General features: G+C 43.4%; 1 pseudogene; it reads right to left on the bottom strand.

Annotated features, from left to right (window-relative positions):
• Window positions 1-7,063: 7,063 nt before the first annotated feature.
• On the bottom strand, window positions 7,064-8,774 carry LOC147975744 (uncharacterized; annotated as a pseudogene).
• Between the last annotated feature and the right edge of the window lie 16,822 nt (window positions 8,775-25,596).

The raw sequence follows: 25,596 nt of genomic DNA on the forward strand, positions 1-25,596 counted from the left end.
CCTATCTATGAACCGCCATATGATCTTGGGCTTCATTGTGAATAATCGTCATAGGGATGACCCAACCCCTCCTGGGCGGGTCATACCTAATAGTTATATCCTCAACAATGGATGTGGCATTCCTGCGAGATGGTTATATAACCTGCGCCGAATGAATTTCCTGAGGCTATCGCACGAGAAGGTCAAGCACCAACAACCCCCGGAGGTGACGTGAACGGGGTTGGCTCGCCAGACAGAGCTCGGACATTGGATTTATTGACGCTGCAGGGACGGGCCCGAGCACAGACGCCGTGCCTAGCCTTCTTATGCAAAGGATCCTAAAGAAATACGATCGGCGCACGGCTCCCATGGTGGGTGACAATCAAGCAAGTGATATCCATAGATAGATTACGCATGAAAATCAACTAGCTTAGGTAAATGCGAGAACGATACATGCCACTGGGTCGGACCCGAGCGGCCTGGGGATGATGCAGCCCGAGGGGCGCCCCCAGCAGGGTGGACTAAAGATGCAAACGGATACATGCCACAGGGACTGACCCACGCGGCCTGGGAATGATGCAGCCCAGGGGGCGCTCCCAGCTGAATGAACTTGGAAAGATGTCACCTGGTTTGGTTGTCGAAGGAGTGTTGGGGTAGCTGAAGACGTGTAGTGAAGAAGCCGCTCCTCATGAGCCGTCGAGACCCTGAGCCTCGGGAGGCTCTGGAGGCTCGGGTGGCCTCCTGAGGACCGTCTCCATCTCCGCCAGGACTGCATGATGCCTAGCCTCCTAACCCGCCAGGGTGCTCCGCAGGTTGCGCTGGAAGGCGGCTGCTACGCTCGGCAGGCCGAAAAGCATGTGAACGTAGTTGTGAGGTGGACCCTCACACCGTCCAGCACGCGAAGGCCATAAGCGCTCCTGAGATGCAGCCCTGTTGAGCCCTGGGATGTCGATGCAGACACGTAGCTCACCACCCTCGCCTGTGTGGGGAGCAGCGCCAGGTGGGCGGCGGTCGCCGTGTATTGCTCTTGCTTCCTGAAGCTCCTGAGATGCCTTGGTGATGAACTCCTGAGCGTCGGGCGCTCCTCACCCGGTGTCCTCCTGAGGGAAGCGTGTCGCAAAGCACGCCTCCACGTGGTGCCCGAGCGCCTCCCTCGTGATGTTGGCCAGGTCCGAGGCCCTCCAAAAGAGAGCCCCCAAGCCCTGCCCGAGGAGGGCACTGGGCACGCCTCCCTATGCGAGGGAGGGAGGCGCCCCAGGCGCTGGCGTAGATCCTGAAGTGGCGCCACTTGAGGTGCCGCTCCCTTGAGGCCCAGTGCAGAGTAGCTACTTCTTCTTCTTGGGGTTGGCCTCTGGAGGGTACTGCGCGCCCGCGCTGTCAGGGTCTTCGATTGATGCAGCTTGGAAGGCGACATTCAGGGAGCACACCGCATCTCTTTCTTCGCAAGGGACTATGATGATTCCGCCGCTTCCCGACATCTTGAGGACGTTGTAGCCATGGTGGGTGACTGCCATGAATTTTGCCAGTGCTGGGTACCCGAGGATAGTGTTGTACAGCAGGCGGATGTGGGTGACATCAAAGTTGATGAGCTCGGTGTGGTAGTTGTTCCGCTGACCGAAGGTGACAGGGAGGCGAACTTGCCCTATCGGGGTGGTGGAGCCATCTGTCACTCTTGAGAAAGGCTTGGTGGGCTGGAGCTGATCGTATGGCACTTGAAGGCTATCGAACGTCTCGACGGACAGGACACTGAGCCTTGCGCCGCCTGTCGGTGTCAAAACTGGCGGATCTCGGGTAGGGGGTCCCAAACTGTGCGTCTAAGGTCAATGGTAATAGGGGACAGGGGACACGATGTTTACCCAGGTTCGGGCCCTCTCTATGGAGGTAATACCATATGTCCTGCTTGATTGATATTGATGAATATGAGTATTACAAGATTTGATCTACCTTGAGACCGTAATGGCTAAACCCTAGAGGTCTAGCTTGTATGGATATGATCATGAGTCTCTCCTATCCGAACAAAGTCCTCGGTTTATATAGACACCGGAAGGATCTTGGGTTACACAAGGTCGGTTACAAAGAAGGGAGTCTACATATCCGGTCGCCAAGCTTGCCTTCCACGCCAAGGAGAGTCCCATCCGGACACCGGTGCAGAGTCTTCGGTCTTTGTATCTTCATAGCCCATCAGTCCGGCCCATGGCTAACAGGCCAGACGCCCGAGGACCCCTTAGTCCAGGGCTCCCTCACCGCCATCGATGAGGGTCTTGGTGACTTGAACATTGCTGATGACGGGTGAGAAGAGCATCAGGAGGACGCCAGTGGTTGCCATGCATTTGAGCTGGTCCGCCAAGCTAAAGGTGATGGCGTACTTGGACCACCTGAGTAGGCACGTCGCCTTGAGCTTGGGGAGAGTTGCATTCACTTCGCGAGAGAACTGCTTGAAGATGCACTGGGAGGCTGGGGCCTGAGCGCCAGCCAAGATGCAGGCGATGGCACGCGGCTCCTAGAAGCCCCCAGCCCCTTCGTCCTGCCGATGGTCGTCGTTCCTCCTTGGCGGCAGTAGCGGAGGAAGACCAGGGTTGCCCTGAGGACGGTCCTCGCGAGGCTGGTCCCTCTAGGCACCCTCACGAGGATGGTCTTGCCAACGATCCTCGCGAGGCTGGTCGCGCCACTCCTGGCGAGGGCCATGGTCGTCCCAACGTCCTCCACCTCGTCCACCTCCTCAGTCGTAGCCTGGGTCGTTGCGCTCAGGGCATCGACCGAAGCGTCCATCTCGAATGTCCCTGAGCTCTTGACAATCGTTGGTGTTGTGGGTGCGCATGTTGTGTAAGGCGTAAAACTTACGGCTGCCCTTGGACGACTCAGGAAGATCTCCGCCATGCTTGGTGTCCAGTTCTGCTACGAGTACGGCCGCTCCTTTGCGCTTCATGTCCTTGACCTTGGCCTTCTTCTCCTTTGGATCCGCAGCAGGGATCTCGAGGAGGGAGAGGCGCCCCTCCTCAGCTCTTGCACACTTGGTTGCTATGTTGAACAGATCCAAAGTCATGCACAACTCCTCATGGATGGCGAGCTCCTCCTTCATCTTGATGTCATGTACACTGTCGGAAAATGCTGAGATGATGGCCTTGTCCGTCACCTTGGGGATCCAGATACGCGCGCTGTTGAAGCGCTGGATGTACTTCTGCAGGGTTTCTCCTGGCTGCTTCTTGATGCGGGGCAGGTCGCCCGCGACCTGGGGACGGTCGCGAGTGCCCTGGAAGTTGGCGATGAAGTGGTTGCACATCTCATCCCAGGAGGATATTGAGCCTGGGGGCAGGTTCAGGGGCCATGAGCGAGCGCCGTCCTTGAGAGCCATGGGAAACCAGTTTGCCATGACCTTTTCGTTGCCATTGGCCGCCTCGATGCTTAGCTCGTAGAGCTGCAAGAACTCCGCAGGGTCGGGGATGCCATCGTAGCGAGGAGGCAGATCCTTCTTGAACTTGCCCGGCCAGACGATGCTACGCAACTCAGGAGTGAAGGCGCGGCAGCCCGCCGTGGCCACCGGGGCCCGTCGCGAAGGCGGAGTTTGACCTTGGTGTCCCTGCGCCGCCACAACAAGTGGCACATGGCCCTACCGCAGCAAGCGATCCTGACATAGCGGTGCTGGAAGCGGTGGAGCGTTTTCTTGTGGACGAGGAACCTCCTGGCAACTTCCTTCTTCATGCGCAGGCGCACGGCGCGGTGGATCACGCCGCGGGACCGCACATCTTGGAGCTAGGATGTCGTCTTGATGCGGGGGAGGCTGAGGCACTCCATGAGCCGCACGCCTCGACGTGAGGGCACCATCTTGGTGCGAGGGGGCGGAGGCGCTCCGTGAACCACATCGCCCGCAGCCGGGGCGGGCGAGGCAGCGAGAGGGATGGTGCAGGAGAGCCCCCCGCGGCGCTGACGAGCTTGGTGATGCAGTCCAACCAGTCCTCGTAGAGGTCATTGACCGGGCGGTAGCGCAGGAGCTCGTGTGCCATGAGTAGTGCGGCCTGCGCGGCCGTGGGGGCACGGCGAGCGTGCGACGATGAGACAGCCGGAGTCTGCGACGGGGTGGCGGTGCGACCGTCTCGGCGCACGGAGGGGTGTAGTGAAGAAGCTTGCTGCTCATTTGCCACCGGGCCAGTGGCGGTGTTGGCGGTGGGTGACGGAGAACGACGGGGAATCCGCCGACAGGGCTGTCTGAGCGACGTGGGTGGCGAGAGCGGCCCGGCGCTCAACGCGGGCCCGGCAAGCGTCGGCCATGAACTTGGTGGAGTGGCGAAGCGTGGATCGACGAAGAGGAAAGCTTAAGCGCACCCCTACCTGGCATGCCAAATGCCGGATTTTGGGTTTCGGCAAATCCCTTGAGGTTCGAACACAGGTGTGTACACTAAGATCTCTCCCCCTCTCTAGCTCGCACTATGTATGATTTCACGGCCTAGCTCGACGAACCCAAAGAACACGACACACAAGATTTATACTGGTTCGAGCCACCGTTGTGTTGTAATACCCTACTCCAGTGTGTTGTGGTGGATTGCCTCTTGGGCTGAGAATGAACAGTTACAAGGGAAGAACAGCCTCACGAGGTGAGGTGTTCTTGTGCTTGGTGTGCTTGTGTGATTGAGGATCGGAATCAGCTGCCTCCCTATGGTGGTGGCTAGTCCTATATATAGAGGCCCTGGTCCTCTTCCAAAATATTGAGCGGGAAGGGGTCCTACAATAGCCAAATTCGAAGGGAGACAACTAGTACAAGCTATCCTGACAAAAGTAGTCTTCGCCTGCCAAAGGCTCCGGCGGTGACGTCGTCTTCGGCTCCACGGTGACCTCCGTCCTACCGTCCTGCTGGTCTTGGTCTTGTTGCACCGATATGGAAACCTTTGCCTGATGCCTCGGGACTCCTCGCATGTGCTTGCCCCTTTAGCACCAAAGAGGAAACAAGGACACTGTGCGCGCTGGTGCCCGTCTGGCGCCCGCCTGGTTCTAGTCGTCATGGCTTGCATCACATAAACCTCGCGAGGTGTCCCTTGCCTTGATCTCTCCGCCACTCGTGAGCCAGCCTGGTGAGGCCGCCCCTGAGGAGGTCTTGCGTCGTCCGCCTCGCAAGGCTTGGCCCCTCGCGAGGGTCTTGAGTTTTTGCTAGTGAAGATGGGCCGTACAGGGCCGCTGGTGGAGCCACGCTGCGGGCCGCAGGAAGGCAAGTCTGGGGACCCCCATTCCCAGAACACCGACAGCTCTATGATAGAGACAAAAGCAAAGTGCCCACAAAAGTTAAGCTCTTGAGCATGTGAGAGGACCTGGAATGTTGATGTCGCTGATGATTTTCTCAATTTGCACTTCATTTGCAACGCGAGGATGAGCTGGTTGTTGTTGAGGAATTTGATCAGCATTTTCTTCAGCATCATTTTCCTCAAGTGCATCAGCATGACATTATTCATGTTTTGGAATGACTTCTTCAGCAAATTCTTCGGTAGGAATGACATCCTCAGTAGCCTTGAACTTGATGGATTCCTCATGAGGTATTTCATCTGTCACAAGAGGTAGGTGCTCTCTTTGTGAGCCATTAGTTTCATCGAACCGCACATCTACAGTTTCAACAACCTTGTGGTGATAGGTGTTGAAGACTCTGTAGGTGTGCAGGTCCTTACCATAACCGAGCATAAAACCATCATGTGCTTACGGTGCAAATTTAGAACTGTGATGAGGATCTCTAATCCAGCATTTAGCCCCGAAGACTTTGAAATAACTCACATTGGGGTTTCTTGTCAGTGAGGAGTTCATATGCAGTCTTCTTGAAGAATTTGTGAAGATATACCTTGTTGATGATGTGGCACGCAGTATCAATTGCCTCAGGCTAGAAGCGAGTAGGCATCTTGTACTCATCAAGCATAGTGCGAGCCATCTCAACAAGAGTCATGTTCTTGCGCTCCATGATGCCATTTTGCTGAGGAGTATAAGGAGCAGATAACTCATGAGTGTTACCAAGTTCATCAAGATAGTCATCAAGACCAGTGTTCCTGAACTCAGTTCCATTCTCACTTCTGATGTGCTTGATCTTCACACCAAAGTTAGTTGAATCCCTCGAGGAAAATCGTTTGAAGACTTCCCGCACTTCAGTTTTGTAAGTGATGATATACACCCATCAATATCAAGAATAATCATCAACAATGACAAAGCCATATAAAGATGCAGCATTAGTAAATGTGGCATAGTGAGTAGGGCCAAAGAGATCCATGTGAAGCAATTCAAATGGATGTGTGGTAGTCATGATGGTCTTTGAGGGATGCTTGGCCTTGGTCATCTTTCCGGCCTCACAAGCTCCACACAAATGGTCCTTGAGGAATTCAACACCCTCGATGCCAATGACATGCTTCTTCTTCGCGAGCGTGTGCAAGTTCCTCATCCCAGCATGACCAAGTCATTGATGCCATAGCCAGCCTTCTAAAGCTTTTGCAAGTAGACATGTAGCAGGTTGTGGTCCTGTAGAGAAATCTACAGTATACAAATCTCCTCTCCTAAAGCCTTCGAAGACTTTGGAATTATCAGCTTCCATGATCACAACACAACGATACTTGCCAAAGACAACAACCATATCAAGATCACAAAGCATTGATACAGACATGAGGTTGAACCCTAAGGACTCGACAAGCATGACTTTGTCCATGTGTTGATCCTTTGAGATTGCAACCTTACCTAGACCCAATACCTTGCTTTTGCCTTTGTCAGCGTAGGTGATATGCTTCAGATGTGATGGATATATAGGAGAGTCCTACAATAAGCTCATGTCACCAGTCATGTGATTTGTACATCCATTATCAAGGACCCACTCAGTGGCTTTGGGTTGATCATCCTGCAGATGAATTAGTGAAGCTTACAAACTCATATACTTCATCAGTGAAAAATATGATATCAATTTCATCAGATCAATTTCGTCAAGCAATAGAACAGATAAAGCAGTATGAGGACGTGAGAAATGAGAATTCATTTCTTCATGATTAGCTTGTGTCCTTTCTAGCAAATTCAGGTCTCCAGCAAATTCTTCAGACGATTAAGTTCGTCTGGAGACCTAACCCTGCATAAGAGATTAGTTATTTTTCTTCACCACCCACATCTGAAGGGATGGCAAAGAGTTCATCATTCTGCGAGCTCCATAAGAGAAAGGTGGCATAGATGCCAATCCACTTCGTTTCACATAAGAGGGGTTAGGGTAAGCATAAGAGTAAGAAGAGAAATTCTTCGAGGATTTATGAACATAATGATTTGAAGAATAGTGCACATATACATAATCCTTAGATCTTCCCTGCAAAACAGAAGGGTTAGCATGATGATATTCGTATGAGGACTTTGATCCTTTTGAGGAATTTGATCCACGTGAGGAATTTGGTATGTATGAGGACTTGGATCCTTATGAAGAATTTGATCTGGGGTTCCTATTCTTCACAGGTGATGTCATGATGACATTCACCTGAAGACTTTCAAGGCACCTTTTGGGAACCCAGATTTTCTTCATAGGAGAATCGTTCCTGCAGTTAGTGCCAACATATCTAGCAAATACTTCACCATTCTGATTTTTGAACAGTTTATAGTTGGAGTCAAATGATTCATCAGAAGAATATGAAGATTCACATGTAAATCCAGATAAAGTAGATGGATCCACTGCAGGTCCCTTTGCAGCAACCCATGAGGTTTTGGGATACTGCTCAGGTTTCCAGTAGGTCCCATCGGCATTGAGTTTCCTCTCAAAGGCAATACCCTCTTTCCTAGGGTTCCTGTTGAGGATCTACTTTTTAAGCACATCATAAAGAGCCTGATGCCCTTTGAGGCTTTTGTACATGCCTGTCATATAAAATTCCTTCAGCCCTACATCGTTAGTGATACCAGCAATGTCCTCTGATGAGGAATTAGTGATAGCAGAGACAGTTGAAGAATTTGCAGCAATGGAAGCATTTGAGCATTTAGGTGAATAATTAGCAGATTCACGTTCAATGCACTTCAAACATGGAGGAATAAATTCTTCCTGAGTAGCGCTGATTTGTTAAACAAGTAATGTATCACGCTCCTTCTGAAGATCTTCATAACTCACTCTTAACTGCTCAAGATCTTCCTTTCTTTGAAGAAATTCATAAGAAAGCTTCTCATGATCAGATAAGAGTGTTATGATGACCTTGAAGATTGTAAAACTTGGACAGAAGTCCCTGAAGACTTTCAACCAAAGCTTTAGAATGATCCATTTCTTCACCCAACATATCGTCGTTCTCATCTAGCATGTTTTGAAATTTTTCCAAAGCTCTTTGTTGTTTAGTGGCAAGGGAAGCAAGTTTGACATAACTAGGTCCAAATTCATCATCAGATTCATCATCAATGGACTCAGATAAGTAGCATTCAGTTACCTTGGCACCTTTTGCCATAAGGCATGGTGCAGAGGATGATGATTCTGGATTGAAAGTCATATCCTTGCGCGATTCCATGAAGTCCTCGAACCAGGGTTCATGGTGAGATCGATAACTTTCATAGACCTTAGAGAGTTGGTCCCAGATGAGCTTCGCATGGCTGAGATGCATAACGTTCCTGAACTGATTTTGTGACAAGCCGGAGTAGATGATGTCCTTCGCCATGAGGTTGAGTAGCATGTACTTGCGAATATCATCAGCCTCCGCCATCTTGCATAGGTCAGTAAGACCAATCTCAGTGATGGCCCAGAGTTCGCTGTTCATCGCCATGAGGCGCTTCTTCATCATGGCCTTCCACTTGGGATAATCATGACTGTCAAAGATGGGGCATGTCACAGTCTTCATTCCTGTGGTCAACATAACTAAAACTCCAGGCGGTTAAACCAAAATCACACAGAACAAGGGAGTACCTTGCTTTGATACCAATTGAAAGTGTGTTAAGTCGACTAGAGGGGGGTGAATAGGCGATTTTTATGAATTCTTCACTGAGGAATTTCAGAGTGAGGAAATTCCTAAGAGAAGAACTACTTGAAGTGGAATAAGTACTCAGATGTAAACATAACAGAACATAAGCATGGTCTTCATGATGAAATGAAAACGAGCACAGAGTACAGAAAGCGTAAACACGGGATAAACAAGATGAACACAAACAGACTGAAGAAATTGAACCGAGGAAATTGGGAACATCTTCAGTCAAAGTCTTCAAACAAATATGAACAAGCACACAACACGGTAATGAGGAAATGGAAGGGTTGAGGAAATAGAACCAGTATGCTTGGTGAAGACAATGATTTGGTAGATGATACGTCTCCAATGTATCTATAATTTTTGATTGCTCCATGCTATATTATCTACTGTTTTGGACTATATTGGGATTTATTTTCCACTTTTATATTATTGTTGGGACTAACCTATTAACCGGAGGCCCAGCCCAGAATTGTTGTTTTTTGCCTATTTCAGTGTTTCGAAGAAACGGAATATCAAACGGAGTCCAAACGGAATAAAATCTTCGGGAACATGATTTTCTCACCGAACATGATCCAGGAGACTTGGAACCTGCTCCAAGGAACAAAAGAGGCGGTCACGAGGGTGGGGGGCACCCCCCTAGGGCGCGCCCCCTGCCTCATGGGCCCCTCGTTGCTCCTCCGGCGTACTTCTTCCTCCTATATATACACACATACCCCCAAACGATCTGAACAGGAGCCAAAAACCTAATTCCACCGCCGCAACTTTCTGTATCCATGAGATCCCATCTTGGGGCCTGTTCCGGAGCTCCGCCAGAAGAGGGCCGTCATCACGGAGGGCTTCTACATCATCCTAGCCCCTCCGATGAAGTGTGAGTAGTTTACCTCAGACCTTCGGGTCCATAGTTAGTAGCTAGATGGCTTCTTCTCTCTCTTTGAATCTCAATACAAAGTTCTCCCCCTCTCTTGTGGAGATCTATTCGATGTAATCTTCTTTTTGCGGTGTGTTTGTTGAGACCGATGAATTGTGGGTTTATGGTCAAGTCTATCTATGAATAATATTTGAATCTTCTCTGAATTCTTTTATGTATGATTGGTTATCTTTGCAAGTCTCTTCGAATTATCCGTTTGGTTTGGCCAACTAGATTGGTAGTTCTTGCCATTGGAGAAGTGCTTAGCTTTGGGTTCGATCTTGCGGTGTCCTTACCCAGTGACAGAAGGGGCAGCAAGGCACATATTGTATCGTTGCCATCGAGGATAACAAGATGGGGTTTATTTCATATTGCATGAATTTATCTCTCTACATCATGTCATCTTGCTTAAGGCATTACTCTGCTTTTAACTTAATACTCTAGATGCATGCTGGATAGTGGTCGATGAGTGGAGTAATAGTAGTAGATGCGGAATCGTTTCGGTCTACTTGTCACGGACGTGATGCCTATATACATGATCATGCCTAGATATTCTCATAACTATGCTCAATTATGTCAATTGCTCAACAGTAATTTGTTCACCCACCGTAGAATACTTATGCTCTTAAGAGAAGCCACTAGTGAAACCTATGGCCCCCGGGTCTATTCTCATCATATCAATCTCCATCACTTTAATCTTGCTTTGCTTTTTACTTTTCCTTTACTTTTTATTTTGCATCTTTATACGAAAAAGACCAAAAATATTATATCTATCATATCTCACTCTCGTAAGTGACCGTGAAGGGCTTGACAACCCCTAATCGCGTTGGTTGCGAGTAGCTATTGTTTTGTGCAGGTACGAGGGACTTGAGCGTGGCCTCCTACTGGATTGATACCTTGGTTCTCAAAAACTGGGGGAAATACTTATGCTACTCTGATGCATCATCCCTTCCTCTTCAGGGAAAACCAACGCAAGCTCAAGACGTAGCAACAAGGATTTCCGGCGCCGTTGTCGGGGAGTCTACGCAAAAAGTCAACATACCTAGTACCTATCGCAATCCCTATCTCTCGCATTACATTATTTGCCATTTGCCTCTCCCCCACTTCACCCTTGCCGTTTTATTCGCCCTCTCTCTCTATCCTCCCTCTCCTTTTCCGCTTGCTTTTTTTTTGCTCGTGTGCTAGTTTGCTTGTTTGTAGCGATGGCTCAAGATAATACTAAATTGTGTGACTTCACCAATACCAATAATAATGATTTCCTTAGCACTCCGATTGCTCCTCTTACCGATGCTGAATCTTGTGAAATTAATACTGCTTTGTTGAATCTTGTTATGAAAGATCAATTCACCGGCCTTCCAAGTGAAGATGCCGCTACTCATCTGAATAGCTTCGTTGATTTATGTGATATGCAAAAGAAAAAAGACGTCGATAATGATGTCGTTAAATTGAAGCTATTTCCTTTTTTGCTTAGAGATCGTGCTAAAGCTTGGCTTTCGTCTTTGCCTAAGAATAGTATTGATTCATGGAACAAGCGCAAAGATGCTTTTATCTCTAAGTATTTTCCTCCCACTAAGATCATCTCTCTTAGAAACGATATTATGAACTTTAAACAACTTGATCATGAACATGTTGCACAAGCTTGGGAGAGAATGAAATTAATAATACGTAATTGCCCTACTCATGGTTTGAATTTGTGGATGATTATACATAAAATTTATGCCGGATTGAATTTTGCTTCTAGAAATCTTTTAGATTCGGCCGCGGGAGGCACTTTTATGGAAATCACTTTAGGAGATGCTACTAAACTCCTAGATAATATTATGGTTAATTATTCTCAATGGCATACTGAAAGAACTTCTAATAAAAAAGTGCATGCGATAGAAGAAATCAATATGTTGAGTGGAAAGACGGATGAACTTATGAAATTATTTGCTACTAAGAGTGTTTCTTCTGATCCTAATGATATGCCTTTGTCTACTTTGATTGAGAATAACAATGAATCTATGGATGTGAATTTTGTTGGTAGGAATAATTTTGGTAACAACGCTTATAGAGGGAATGTTAATCCTAGGCCATATCCTAGTAATCCTTCTAATAATTATGGGAATTCCTACAACAACTCTTATGGAAATTATAATAAGATGCCCTCTGATTTTGAATCTAATATTAAAGAATTTATTTCTTCGCAAAAGAATTTTAATGCTATGATTGAAGAAAAATTGCTTAAGATTGATGATTTGGCTAGGAACGTTGATAGAATTGCTCTTGATGTTGATTCTTTGAAACATAGATATATTCCACCTAAGCATGATATCAATGAGTCTCTAAAAGCCATGAGAATTTCAAATGATGAGTGTAAGGAAAGAACCGCTAGGATGCGTGCTTCCAAAGATGCCTTTATTAAAGCGTGTTCTTCCAATTCCTATGAAAATCAAGATGAAGATCTAAAAGTTATTGATGTGTCCCCTATTAAATCTTTTTTTTGCAATATGAATCTTGATGAAAGTGAATATGATCTTCCTTTACCTAGAAGGCGTTCTAAAAATTCGGAGTATTTAGATCTTAATGATGAAATTGATGAAAGTGGATTTGAAGGAAATAAAAATCTAGATGTTGCTAAACCCACTATATTGGATTTCAAGGAATTTAATTATGAAAGTTGCTCTTTAGTTGATTGTATTTCCTTATTGCAATCCGTGCTAAATTCTCCACATGCTTATAGTCGAAATAAAGCCTTCACCGAACATATTGTTGATGCCTTGATGCAATCTTATGAAGAAAAACTTGAGTTGAAAGTTTCTATCCGTAGAAAACTCTATGATGAGTGGGAACCAACTATTAAAATTCAAATTAAAGATCATGAGTTTTATGCTTTGTGTGATTTGGGTGCTAGTGTCTCTACTATTCCCAAGACTTTGTGTGATTTGCTAGATTTCCGTAACTTTGATGATTTCTCTCTAAACTTGCATCTTGCGGATTCCACTATTAAGAAACCTATGGGAAGAATTAATGATGTTCTTATTGTTGCAAATAGGAATTATGTGCCCGTAGATTTCATTGTTCTTGATATAGATTGCAATCCTTCTTGCCCTATTATTCTTGGTAGACCTTTCCTTAGAACGGTTGGTGCAATTATTGATATGAATGAAGGGGATATTAGATTTCAATTTCCATTCAAAAAGGGCATGGAACACTTTCCAAGAAAAAAAATAAAATTACCACATGAAACCATAATGATAGCCACTTATGGATTGCCTACCAAAGATGGCAATACTTAGATTTATCCTCGATTTTATGCCTAGCTAGGGGCGTTAAACGGTAGCGCTTGTTGGGAGGCAACCCAATTTTATTTTTATTCCTTGCTTTTTGCTCCTGTTTAGTAATAAATAAATTATTTATCCTCTGTTTTGGTTGTGTTTTTTGTGTTTAATTAGTGTTTGTGCCAAGTAAAACCGTTGGGGAGACATGGGGAATGTCTTGTTGAACTTGCTGTAAAAAACAGAAACTTTAGCGATCACAAGAACTGCTGTAATTTTGATTTGGAGAGTGCTATTTAGTTAATTATTTTTGAAGATGATTAATAGATAAATTCCTCACGTCCAGAAATTTATTTTAGAATTTTGGGGGTTCCAGATCTTGCGCTAGCTACAGATTACTATAGACTATTCTGTTTTTGACAGATTCTGTTTTTCGTGTGTTGTTTGCTTATTTTGATGAATCTATGGCTAGTAAAATAGTTTATAATCCATAGAGAAGTTGGAATACAGTAGGTTTAACACCAATATAAAAAAATAATGAATTCATTACAGTACCTTGAAGTGGTTTTTTGTTTTCTTTCGCTAACGGAGCTCATGAGTTTTCTATTTTGAGTTTTGTGTTATGAAGTTTTCAAGTTTTGGGTGAATTCTTTTGATGGATCATGGAACAAGGAGTGGCAAGAGCCTAAGCTTGGGGATGCCCATGGCACACCCAAGATAATCCAAGGAGACCAAAAAGTCAAAGCTTGGGGATGCCCCGGAAGGCATCCCCTCCTTCGTCCACTTCCATCGGTAATTTACTTGGAGCTATATTTTTATTCACCAACATGATATGTGTTTTGCTTGGAGCATCTTGTATTATTTGTGTCTTTGTGTCTTAGTATGCCACAATCATCCTTGATGTACACACCTTTTGAGAGAGCCATACATGAATTAAAATTTGATAGAGTACTCTATGTGCTTCACTTATATCTTTTGAGCTAAGTAGTTTTGCTCTATGTGCTTCACTTATATCTTTTGAGTGTTATAATTTTGCTCTATGTGCTTCACTTAGATCTTTTAGAGCATGGTGGTGTATTTGTTTTAAAGAAACTATTGATCTCTCATGCTTCACTTAAATTATTTTGAGAGTCTCTTAATAGCATGGTAATTTGCTTAATAATAATATGCTTGGTATTCAAGATTTGTGAAACTTTCTTTTGAATGTGTTGAATACTAAGAAAAGATTGAAGCATGATAATTGTTTTGAGATATGGAGGTGATAATATTAAAGTCATGCTAGTTGAGTAGTTGTGAATTTAAAGAATACTTGTGTTAAAGTTTGTGATTCCTGTAGCATGCACGTATGGCGAACCGTTATGTGATGAAGTCGGAGCATGATTTATTTATCGATTGTCTTCCTTATGGGTGGCGGTCGGGGACGAGCGATGGTCTTTTCCTACCAATCTATCCCCCTAGGAGCATGCACGTAATACTTTGCTTTGATAACTTCTAGATTTTTGCAATAAGTATATGAGTTCTTTATGACTAATGTTGAGTCCATGGATTATACGCACTCTCACCCTTCCACCTTTGCTAGCCTCTCTAATACCGCGCACCTTTCGCCGGTATCGTACACCTACCATATACCTTCCTCAAAACAGCCACCATACCTACCTAATATGGAATTTCCATAGCCATTCCGAGATATATTGCCATGCAACTTTCCACCATCTAGTTCATCATGACACATTCATCATTGTCATATTGCATATCCCGGTACACCGCCGGATGCATTCACATAGAGTCATATTTTGTTCTAAGTATCGAGTTGTAATTGTTGAGTTGTAAGAAAAATAAAAGTGTGATGATCATCATTATTAGAGCATTCTCCCAGTGAGGAAAGAATGATGGAGACTATGATTCCCCCACAAGTCGGGATGAGACTCCGGACGAAAAATAAATAAAAGAGGCAAAAGAAGCCCAAATAAAAAGAGGGCATAAAATAAAAAAAGGCCCAAATAAAAAATAGATACATATAAAAAAATGAGAGAAAAAGAGAGAAGGGACAATGTTACTATCCTCTTACCACACTTGTGCTTCAAAGTAGCACCATGATCTTCATAGTAGAGAGTCTCTCATGTTATCACTTTCATATACTAGTGGGAATTTTACATTATAGAACTTGGCCTGTATATTCCAATGATGGGCTTCCTCAAATTGCCCTAGGTCTTCATGAGAAAGCAAGTTGGATGCACACCCACTTAGTTTCTTTTTGAGCTTTCATATACTTATAGCTCTAGTGCATCTGTTGCATGGCAATCCCTACTCACTCACATTGATATCTATTGATGGGCATCTCCATAGCCCGTTGATACGCCTAGTTGATGTGAGACTATCTTCTCCTTTTTGTCTTCTCCACAACCACCATACTATTCCACCTATAGTGCTATATCCATGGCTCACGCTCATGTATTGCGTGAAGATTGAAAAAGTTTTGAAAAAGTTAGAGTATGAAACAATTGCTTGGCTTGTCATCGGGGTTGTGCATGATTTAAATATTTTGTGTGGTGAAGATAGAGCATAGCCAGACTATATGATTTTGTAGGGATAACTTTCTTTGGCCATGTTATTTTGAGAAGACATAATTGCTTTGTTAGTATTCTTGAAGTATTATTATTTTTATGTCAATATAAACTTTTGTCTTGAATCTTTTGAATCTGAATATTCATACCAAAATTAAGAAGATTTTCATTGAAATTATGCCAACTAGCACTCCGCATCAAAAATTCTCTTTTTATCATTTACCTACTCGAGGACGAGCAAGAATTAAGCTTGGGGATGCCTGATACGTCTCCAACGTATCTATAATTTTTGATTGCTCCATGCTATATTATCTACTATTTTGGACTATATTGGGCTATATTTTCCACTTTTATATTATTTTTGGGACTAACCTATTAACCGGAGGCCCAGCCCAGAATTGCTGTTTTTTGCCTATTTCAGTGTTTCGAAGAAACGGAATATCAAACGGAGACCAAACGGAATAAAATGTTCGGGACGTGATTTTCTCACTGAACGTGATCGAGGAGACTTGGACCCTGCTCCAAGGAACAAAAGAGGCGGTCACGAGGGTGGGGGGCGCCTCCCCCTAGGGCGCGCCCCCCTGCCTCATGGGCCCCTCATTGCTCCTCCGGCGTACTTCTTCCTCCTATATATACACACGTACCCCCAAACGATCAGAACAGGAGCCAAAAACCTAATTCCACCGCCGCAACTTTCTGTATCCATGGGATCCCATCTTGGGGCATGTTCCGGAGCTCCGCCGGAAAAGGGCCGTCATCACGGAGGGCTTCTACATCATCCTAGCCCCTCCGATGAAGTGTGAGTAGTTTACCTCAGACCTTCGGGTCCATAGTTAGTAGCTAGATGGCTTCTTCTCTCTCTTTGAATCTCAATACAAAGTTCTCCCCCTCTCTTGTGGAGATCTATTCGATGTAATCTTCTTTTTGCGGTGTGTTTGTTGAATTGTGGGTTTATGATCAAGTCTATCTATGAATAATATTTGAATCTTCTCTGAATTCTTTTATGTATGATTGGTTATCTTTGCAAGTCTCTTCGAATTATCCGTTTGGTTTGGCCAACTAGATTGGTAGTTCTTGCCATTGGAGAAGTGCTTAGCTTTGGGTTCGATCTTGAGGTGTCCTTACCCAGTGACAGAAGGGGCAGCAACGCACGTATTGTATCGTTGCCATCGAGGATAACAAGATGGGGTTTATTTCATATTGCATGAATTTATCTCTCTACATCATCTCATCTTGCTTAAGGCGTTACTCTGTTTTTAACTTAATAATCTAGATGCATGCTGGATAGCGGTCGATGATTGGAGTAATAGTAGTAGATGCAGAATAGTTTCGGTCTACTTGTCACGGACGTGATGCCTATATACATGATCATGCCTAGATATTCTCATAACTATGCTCAATTCTGTCAATTGCTCAACAGTAATTTGTTCACCCACCATAGAATACTTATGCTCTTAAGAGAAGCCACTAGTGAAACCTATGGCCCCCGGGTCTATTCTCATCATATCAATCTCCATCACTTTAATCTTGCTTTGCTTTTTACTTTGCCTTTACTTTTTACTTTGCATCTTTATACCAAAAAGACCAAAAATATTATATCTATCAGATCTCACTCTCGTAAGTGACCGTGAAGGGCTTGACAACCCCTAATCGCGTTGGTTGCGAGTAGCTATCGTTTTGTGCAGGTACGAGGGACTTGAGTGTGTCCTCCTACTGGATTGATACCTTGGTTCTCAAAAACTGAGGGAAATACTTACGCTACTCTGATGCATCATCCCTTCCTCTTCGGGGAAAACCAACGCAAGCTCAAGACGTAGCAAGAAGGATTTCTGGCACCGTTGCCGGGGAGTCTACGCCAAAAGTCAACATACCAAGTACCCATCGCAATCCCTATCTCTCGCATTACATTATTTGCCATTTGCCTCTCCCCCACTTCACCCTTGCCGTTTTATTCACCCTCTCTCTCTATCCTCCCTCTCCTTTTCCGCTTGCTTTTTGTTTGCTCGTGTGCTAGTTTGCTTTTTTGTCGCGATGGGTCAAGATAATACTCAATTGTGTGACTTCACCAATACCAATAATAATGATTTCCTTAGCACTCCGATTGCTCCTCTTACCGATGCTGAATCTTGTGAAATTAATACTGCTTTGTTGAATCTTGTTATGAAAGATCAATTCGCCGGACTTCCTAGTGAAGATGCCGCTACTCATCTGAATAGCTTCATTGATTTATGTGATATGCAAAAGAAAAAAGACATCGATAATGATGTCGTTAAATTGAAGCTATTTCCTTTTTCTCTTAGAGGTCGTGCTAAAGCTTGGTTTTCGTCTTTGCCTAAGAATAGTATTGATTCATGGAACAAGCGCCAAGATGCTTTTATCTCTAAGTATTTTCCTACCGCTAAGATCATCTCTCTTAGAAACGATATTATGAACTTTAAACAACTTGATCATGAACATGTTGCACAAGCTTGGGAGAGAATGAAATTAATAATACGTAATTGCCCTACTCATGGTTTGAATTTGTGGATGATTATACAAAAATTTTATGCCGGATTGAATTTTGCTTCTAGAAATCTTTTAGATTCGGCCGCGGGAGGCACTTTTATGGAAATCACTTTAGGAGATGCTACTAAACTCCTAGATAATATTATGGTTAATTATTCTCAATGGCATACTAAAAGAACTTCTAATAAAAAAGTGCATGCGATAGAAGAAATCAATGTGTTGAGTGGAAACATGGATGAACTTATGAAATTATTTGCTACTAAGAGTGTTTCTTCTGATCCTAATGATATGCCTTTGTCTACTTTGATTGAGAATAACAATGAATCTATGGATGTGAATTTTGTTGGTAGGAATAATTTTGGTAACAACGCTTATAGAGGGAATTTTAATCCTAGGCCATATCCTAGTAATCCTTCTAATAATTATGGGAATTCCTACAACAACTCTTATGGAAATTATAATAAGATGCCCTCTGATTTTGAATCTAATATTAAAGAATTTATTTCTTCGCAAAAGAATTTTAATGCTATGATTGAAGAAAAATTGCTTAAGATTGATGATTTGGCTAGGAACTTTGATAGAATTTCTCTTGATGTTGATTCTTTGAAACTTAGATATATTCCACCTAAGCATGATATCAATGAGTCTCTAAAAGCCATGAGAATTTCAAATGATGAGTGTAAGGAAAGAACCGCTAGGATGCGTGCTTCCAAAGATGCCTTTATTAAAGCGTGTTCTTCCAATTCCTATGAAAATCAAGATGAAGATCTAAAAGTTATTGATGTGTCCCCTATTAAATCTTTGTTTTGTAATATGAATCTTGATGAAAGTGAATATGATCTTCCTTTACCTAGAAGGTGTTCTAAAAATTCGGAGTATTTAGATCTTAATGATGAAATTGATGAAAGTGGGATTGAAAGAAATAAAAATCTAGATGTTGCTAAACCCACTATATTGGATTTCAAGGAATTTAATTATGAAATTTGCTCTTTAATTGATTGTATTTCCTTGTTGCAATCCGTGCTAAATTCTCCACATGCTTATAGTCGAAATAAAGCCTTCACCGAATATATTGTTGATGCCTTGATGCAATCTTATGAAGAAAAACTTGATTTTAAAGTTTCTATCCGTAGAAAACTCTATGATGAGTGGGAACCAACTATTAAAATTCAAATTAAAGATCATGAGTTTTATGCTTTGTGTGATTTGGGTGCTAGTGTCTCTACTATTCCCAAGACTTTATGTGATTTGCAAGATTTCCGTAACTTTGATGATTGCTCTCTAAACTTGCATCTTGCGGATTCCACTATTAACAAACCTATGGGAAGAATTAATGATGTTCTTATTGTTGCAAATAGGAATTATGTGCCCGTAGATTTCATTGTTCTTGATATAGATTGCAATCCTTCTTGCCCTATTATTCTTGGTAGACCTTTCCTTAGAACGGTTGGTGCAATTATTGATATGAATGAAGGGGATATTAGATTTCAATTTCCATTAAAAAAGGGCATGGAACACTTTCCAAGAAAAAAAATAAAATTACCACATGAAACTATAATGATAGCCACTTATGGATTGCCTACCAAAGATGGCAATACTTAGATTTATCCTCGATTTTATGCCTAGCTAGGGGCGTTAAACGGTAGCGCTTGTTGGGAGGCAACCCAATTTTATTTTTATTCCTTGCTTTTTGCTCCTGTTTAGTAATAAATAAATTATTTATCCTCTGTTTTGGTTGTGTTTTTTGTGTTTAATTAGTGTTTGTTCCAAGTAGAACCGTTGGGAAGACTTGGGGAAAGTCTTGTTGAACTTGCTGTAAAAAACAGAAACTTTAGCGATCACGAGAACTGCTGTAATTTTTATTTGGAGAGTTCTATTTAGTTAATTCTTTTGCATATGATTAATATATAAATTACTCACGTCCAGAAATTTATTTTAGAATTTTGGGGGTTCCAGATCTTGCTCTAGCTACAGATTACTACAGACTGTTCTGTTTTTGACAGATTCTGTTTTTCGTGTGTTGTTTGCTTATTTTGATGAATCTCTGGCTAGTAAAATAGTTTATAATCCATAGAGAAGTTGGAATGCAGTAGGTTTAACACCAATATAAATAAATAATGAGTTCATTACAGTACCTTTAAGTGGTCTTTTGTTTTCTTTCGCTAACGGAGCTCATGAGTTTTCTATTTTGAGTTTTGTGTTGTGAAGTTTTCAAGTTTTGGGTGAATTCTTTTGATGGATCATGGAACAAGGAGTGGCAAGAGCCTAAGCTTGGGGATTCCCATGGCACCCCCAAGATAATACAAGTACACAAAAAAGTCAAAGCTTGGGGATGCCCCGGAAGGCATCCCCTCTTTCGTCCACTTCCATCGGTAATTTACTTGGAGCTATATTTTTATTCACCAACATGATATGTGTTTTGCTTGGAGAATCTTGTATTATTTGTGTATTTGTGTCTTAGTATGCCACAATCATACTTGATGTACACACCTTTCGATAGAGCCATACATGAATTAAAATTTGATAGAATACTCTATGTGCTTCACTTATATCTTTTGAGCTAAGTAGTTTTGCTCTATGTGCTTCACTTATATCTTTTGAGCGTTATAATTTTGCTCTATGTGCTTCACTTAGATCTTTTAGAGCACGGTGGTGGATTTTTTTTAAAGAAACTATTGATCTCTCATGCTTCACTTAAATTATTTTGAGAGTCTCTTAATAGCATGGTAATTTGCTTAATAATAATATGCTTGGTATTCAAGATTTGTGAAACTTTCTTTTGAGTGTGTTGAATACTAAGAAAAGATTGAAGCATGATAATTGTTTTGAGATATGGAGGTGATAATATTAAATTCATGCTAGTTGAGTTGTTGTGAATTTAAAGAATACTTGTGTTAAAGTTTGTGATTCCCGTAGCATGCACGTATGGTGAACCGTTATGTGATGAAGTCGGAGCATGATTTATTTATCGATTGTCTTCCTTATGTGTGGCGGTCGGGGACGAGCGATGGTCTTTTCCTACCAATCTATCCCCCTAGGAGCATGCGCGTAATACTTTGCTTTGATAACTTCTAGATTTTTGCAATAAGTATATGAGTTCTTTATGACTAATGCTGAGTCCATGGATTATACGCACTCTCACCCTTCCACCTTTGCTAGCCTCTCTAATACCGCGCACCTTTCGCCGGTATCGTACACCTACCATATACCTTCCTCAAAACAGCCACCATACCTACCTATTACGGAATTACCATAGCCATTCCGAGATATATTGCCATGCAACTTTCCACCATCTAGTTCATCATTACACATTCATCATTGTCATATTGCATATCCCGGTACACCACCGGATGCATTCACATAGAGTCATATTTTGTTCTAAGTATCGAGTTGTAATTGTTGAGTTGTAAGAAAAATAAAAGTGTGATGATCATCATTATTTGAGCATTGTCCCAGTGAGGAAAGAATGATGGAGACTATGATTCCCCCACAAGTCGGGATGAGACTCCGGACGAAAAATAAATAAAAGAGGCCAAAGAAGCCCAAATAAAAAGAGGCCATAAAATAAAAAAAGCCCAAATAAAAAATAGATATATATAAAAAATGAGAGAAAAAGAAAGAAGGGACAATGTTACTATCCTCTTACCACACTTGTGCTTCAAAGTAGCACCATGATCTTCATAGTAGAGAGTCTCTCATGTTATCACTTTCATATACTAGTGGGAATTTTACATTATAGAACTTGGCTTGTATATTCCAATGATGGGCTTCCTCAAATTGCCCTAGGTCTTCATGAGCAAGCAAGTTGGATGCACACCCACTTAGTTTCTTTTTGAGCTTTCATATACTTATAGCTCTAGTGCATCCGTTGCATGGCAATCCCTACTCACTCACATTGATATCTATTGATGGGCATCTCCATAGCCCGTTGATACGCCTAGTTGATGTGAGACTATCTTCTCCTTTTTGTCTTCTCCACAACCACCATTCTATTCCACCTATAGTGTTATATCCATGGCTCACGCTCATGTATTGCGTGAAGATTGAAAAGGTTTTGAAAAAGTTAGAGTATGAAACAATTGCTTGGCTTGTCATCGGGGTTGTGCATGATTTAAATATTTTGTGTGGTGAAGATAGAGCATAGCCAGACTATATGATTTTGTAGGGATAACTTTCTTTGGACATGTTATTTTGAGAAGACATAATTGCTTTGTTAGTATTCTTGAAGTATTATTATTTTTATGTCAATATAAACTTTTGTCTTGAATCTTTCGAATCTGAATATTCACACCACAATTAAGAAGATTTGCATTGAAATTATGCCAAGTAGCAGTCCGCATCAAAAAATCTCTTTTTATCATTTACCTACTCGAGGACGAGCAGGAATTAAGCTTGGGGATGCCTGATACGTCTCCAACGTATCTATAATTTTTGATTGCTCCATGCTATATTATCTACTATTTTGGACTATATTGGGCTTTATTTTCCACTTTTATATTATTTTTGGAACTAATCTATTAACCGGAGGCCCGGCCCAGAATTGTTGTTTTTTGCCTATTTCAGTGTTTTGAAGAAACGGAATATCAAACGGAGTCCAAACGGAATAAAATCTTCGGGAACGTGATTTTCTCACCGAACGTGATCGAGGAGACCTGGACCCTGCTCCAAGGAACAAAAGAGGCGGTCACGAGGGTGGGGGGCGCCCCCCCCCCCTAGGGCGCGCCCCCCTGCCTCATGGGCCCCTTGTTGCTCCTCCGACGTACTTCTTCCTCCTATATATACACACGTACCCCCAAACGATCAGAACAGGAGCCAAAAACCTAATTCCACCGCCGCAATTTTCTGTATCCATGAGATCCCATCTTGGGGCCTGTTCCGGAGCTCCGCTGGAAGAGGGCCGTCATCACGGAGGGCTTCTACATCATCCTAGCCCCTCTGATGAAGTGTGAGTAGTTTACCTCAGACCTTCGGGTCCATAGTTAGTAGCTAGGTGGCTTCTTCTCTCTCTTTGAATCTCAATACAAAGTTCTCCCCCTCTCTTGCGGAGATCTATTCGATGTAATCTTCTTTTTGCTGTGTGTTTGTTGAGACCGATGAATTGTGGGTTTATGATCAAGTCAATCTATGAATAATATTTGAATCTTCTCTGAATTCTTTTATGTATGATTGGTTATCTTTGCAAGTCTCTTCGAATTATCCGTTTGGTTTGGCCAACTAGATTGGTAGTTCTTGCCATGGGAGAAGTGCTTAGCTTTGGGTTCGATCTTGCGATGTCCTTACCCAGTGACAGAAGGGGAAGCAAGGCACGTATTGTATCGTTGCCATCCAGGATAACAAGATGGGGTTTATTTCATATTGCATGAATTTATCGCTCTACATCATGTCATCTTGCTTAAGGCGTTACTCTGTTTTTAACTTAATACTCTAGATGCATGCTGGATAGCGGTCGATGAGTGGAGTAATAGTAGTAGATGCAGAATCGTTTCGGTCTACTTGTCACGGACGTGATGCCTATATACATGATCATGCCTAGATATTCTCATAACTATGCTCAATTCTGTCAATTTCTCAATAGTAATTTGTTCACCCACCGTAGAATACTTATGCTCTTGAGAGAAGCCACTAGTGAAACCTATGGCCCCCGGGTCTATTCTCATCATATCAATCTCCATCACTTTAATCTTGCTTTGCTTTTTACTTTCCCTTTAATTTTTACTTTGCATCTTTATACCAAAAATATTATATCTATCAGATCTCACTCTCGTAAGTGACCGTGAAGGGCTTGACAACCCCTAATCGCATTGGTTGCGAGTAGCTATCGTTTTGTGCAGGTACGAGGGACTTGAGCGTGGCCTCCTACTGGAATGATACCTTGGTTCTCAAAAACTGAGGGAAATACTTACGCTACTCTGCTGCATCATCCCTTCGTCTTCGGGGAAAACCAACGCAAGCTCAAGACGTAGCTGTAGACCATTTCCAACTGTTGTGACAGTTGTACATCTTGTTAGGGCAGCTAGGTACTCAAACCTGAGGACACACAGTCCCGGACACCTAGTCCTGAACACGCAGTTCAGGACACTTAGTCCTCACCATATTCCCCTTGAGCTAAGTTCACACAGACCTCGCCCAATCACTCGTGGTAAGTATTCAGGTGACTTCCAAACCTTCACAGACTCGGTCACTCGGCGATCCACAATTTCCTCTTCGATGCTCTAGACCATGATGCCTAACCATCTGGAAGATGCACAGTCTTCAAAGGTAACAAGCGTTGGATCCACGCAGGATCAATCTCTTCAGTGATGCTCAATCACTTTGGGTTTGTAGGTGTTTCGGTTTGGATTTTCCTCACTTGATGATTTTCGCTCAAAGTCCTCGGAGGATGGGATGCTCTCAAATGACAAGTGTCAGTTTCTCTTGGAGCAGCCAACCAGCTAGTGGTTGTAGGGGGGCGGCTATTTATAGCCTAGGGAGCATCCCAACATGATAAGACATAAATGCCCTTCAATGATATGACTGTTAGGTGGGAAGATATTTTGGGACAGCTGGCGCGTAGCACAGCAACGGTCGGAAATTTGAATATCAAATTCCTTAGGGCTATCATGTTCCTCACTTGTAGGCAATCCGCACTGGCGAATTCCTAACTCCTCAGTTAGAACAAAGTCCTCAGAGACCAGAAGAACTTCATCTCTGTCACTAAAGAAATTTGACTAGACTACATGAGATTTCCAATGGCTTCACTCAAAGGAATTGGTAGGTGTAGGATTTTGAGTTGAGCATCACTTGGAAACGTTTCCTTAGTATTTCCTCGACCCCCTTTAACAGTACGGTGTTTCCTATGACTCAAGAAAGAGAAAAATGAAACTAGGAAAACAAAAGTCTTCACGCTTCATGTTCCTCGAATAAATACCAAGTCTTCACGGTCACACCAATTTCTTCACTTTGAAAGTCTTCAGAAATCCAATGTCTTCAGTCGAAGAACTTTGTTTTTAGGGGTCGACTTTCTCTATAAATATCAAACTCCTCATAGACTTATAGACCTGTGTACACTTACAAACGCATCAGTCCCTTAACCTATAAGTCTTCAATACACCAAAATCACTAAGGGACACTAGATGCACTTATAGTTGGTTAAGTTTGAGGCCCTCCAGAAGGGAGCCCCCGAGCCTAGCCTGAGGAGGGCGTCGGGCGTGCCTTCCTATGAATTAGAGGGAGGCGCCCCATCCGTGGGTGCTGATCCTGGGATGGTGCCGCTGGAGACACCGCTCTCCTGAGGCTCTTGGCGGAGTTGCTTCTTCTTCTTCTTCTTGGGGACAGCCTCAGGTGGGTAGATGGTGCCTTCGTTGTTCGGGTCTTCAATTGTCGCTTGATGCGCCGCAGGTCGCCCGTAGTAGGAGGGCGGTCGCGATTGCCGTGGAAGTTGGCAACGAAATGCTCGCGCATCTCACCCCAGGAGGAGATCGATCATG

The sequence above is a fragment of the Triticum urartu genome, chromosome 4A, assembly GCF_056163025.1.
Source record: "Triticum urartu cultivar PI428250 chromosome 4A, HENAU_Tu73, whole genome shotgun sequence".
Classification (NCBI taxonomy): Eukaryota; Viridiplantae; Streptophyta; class Magnoliopsida; order Poales; family Poaceae; genus Triticum; species Triticum urartu.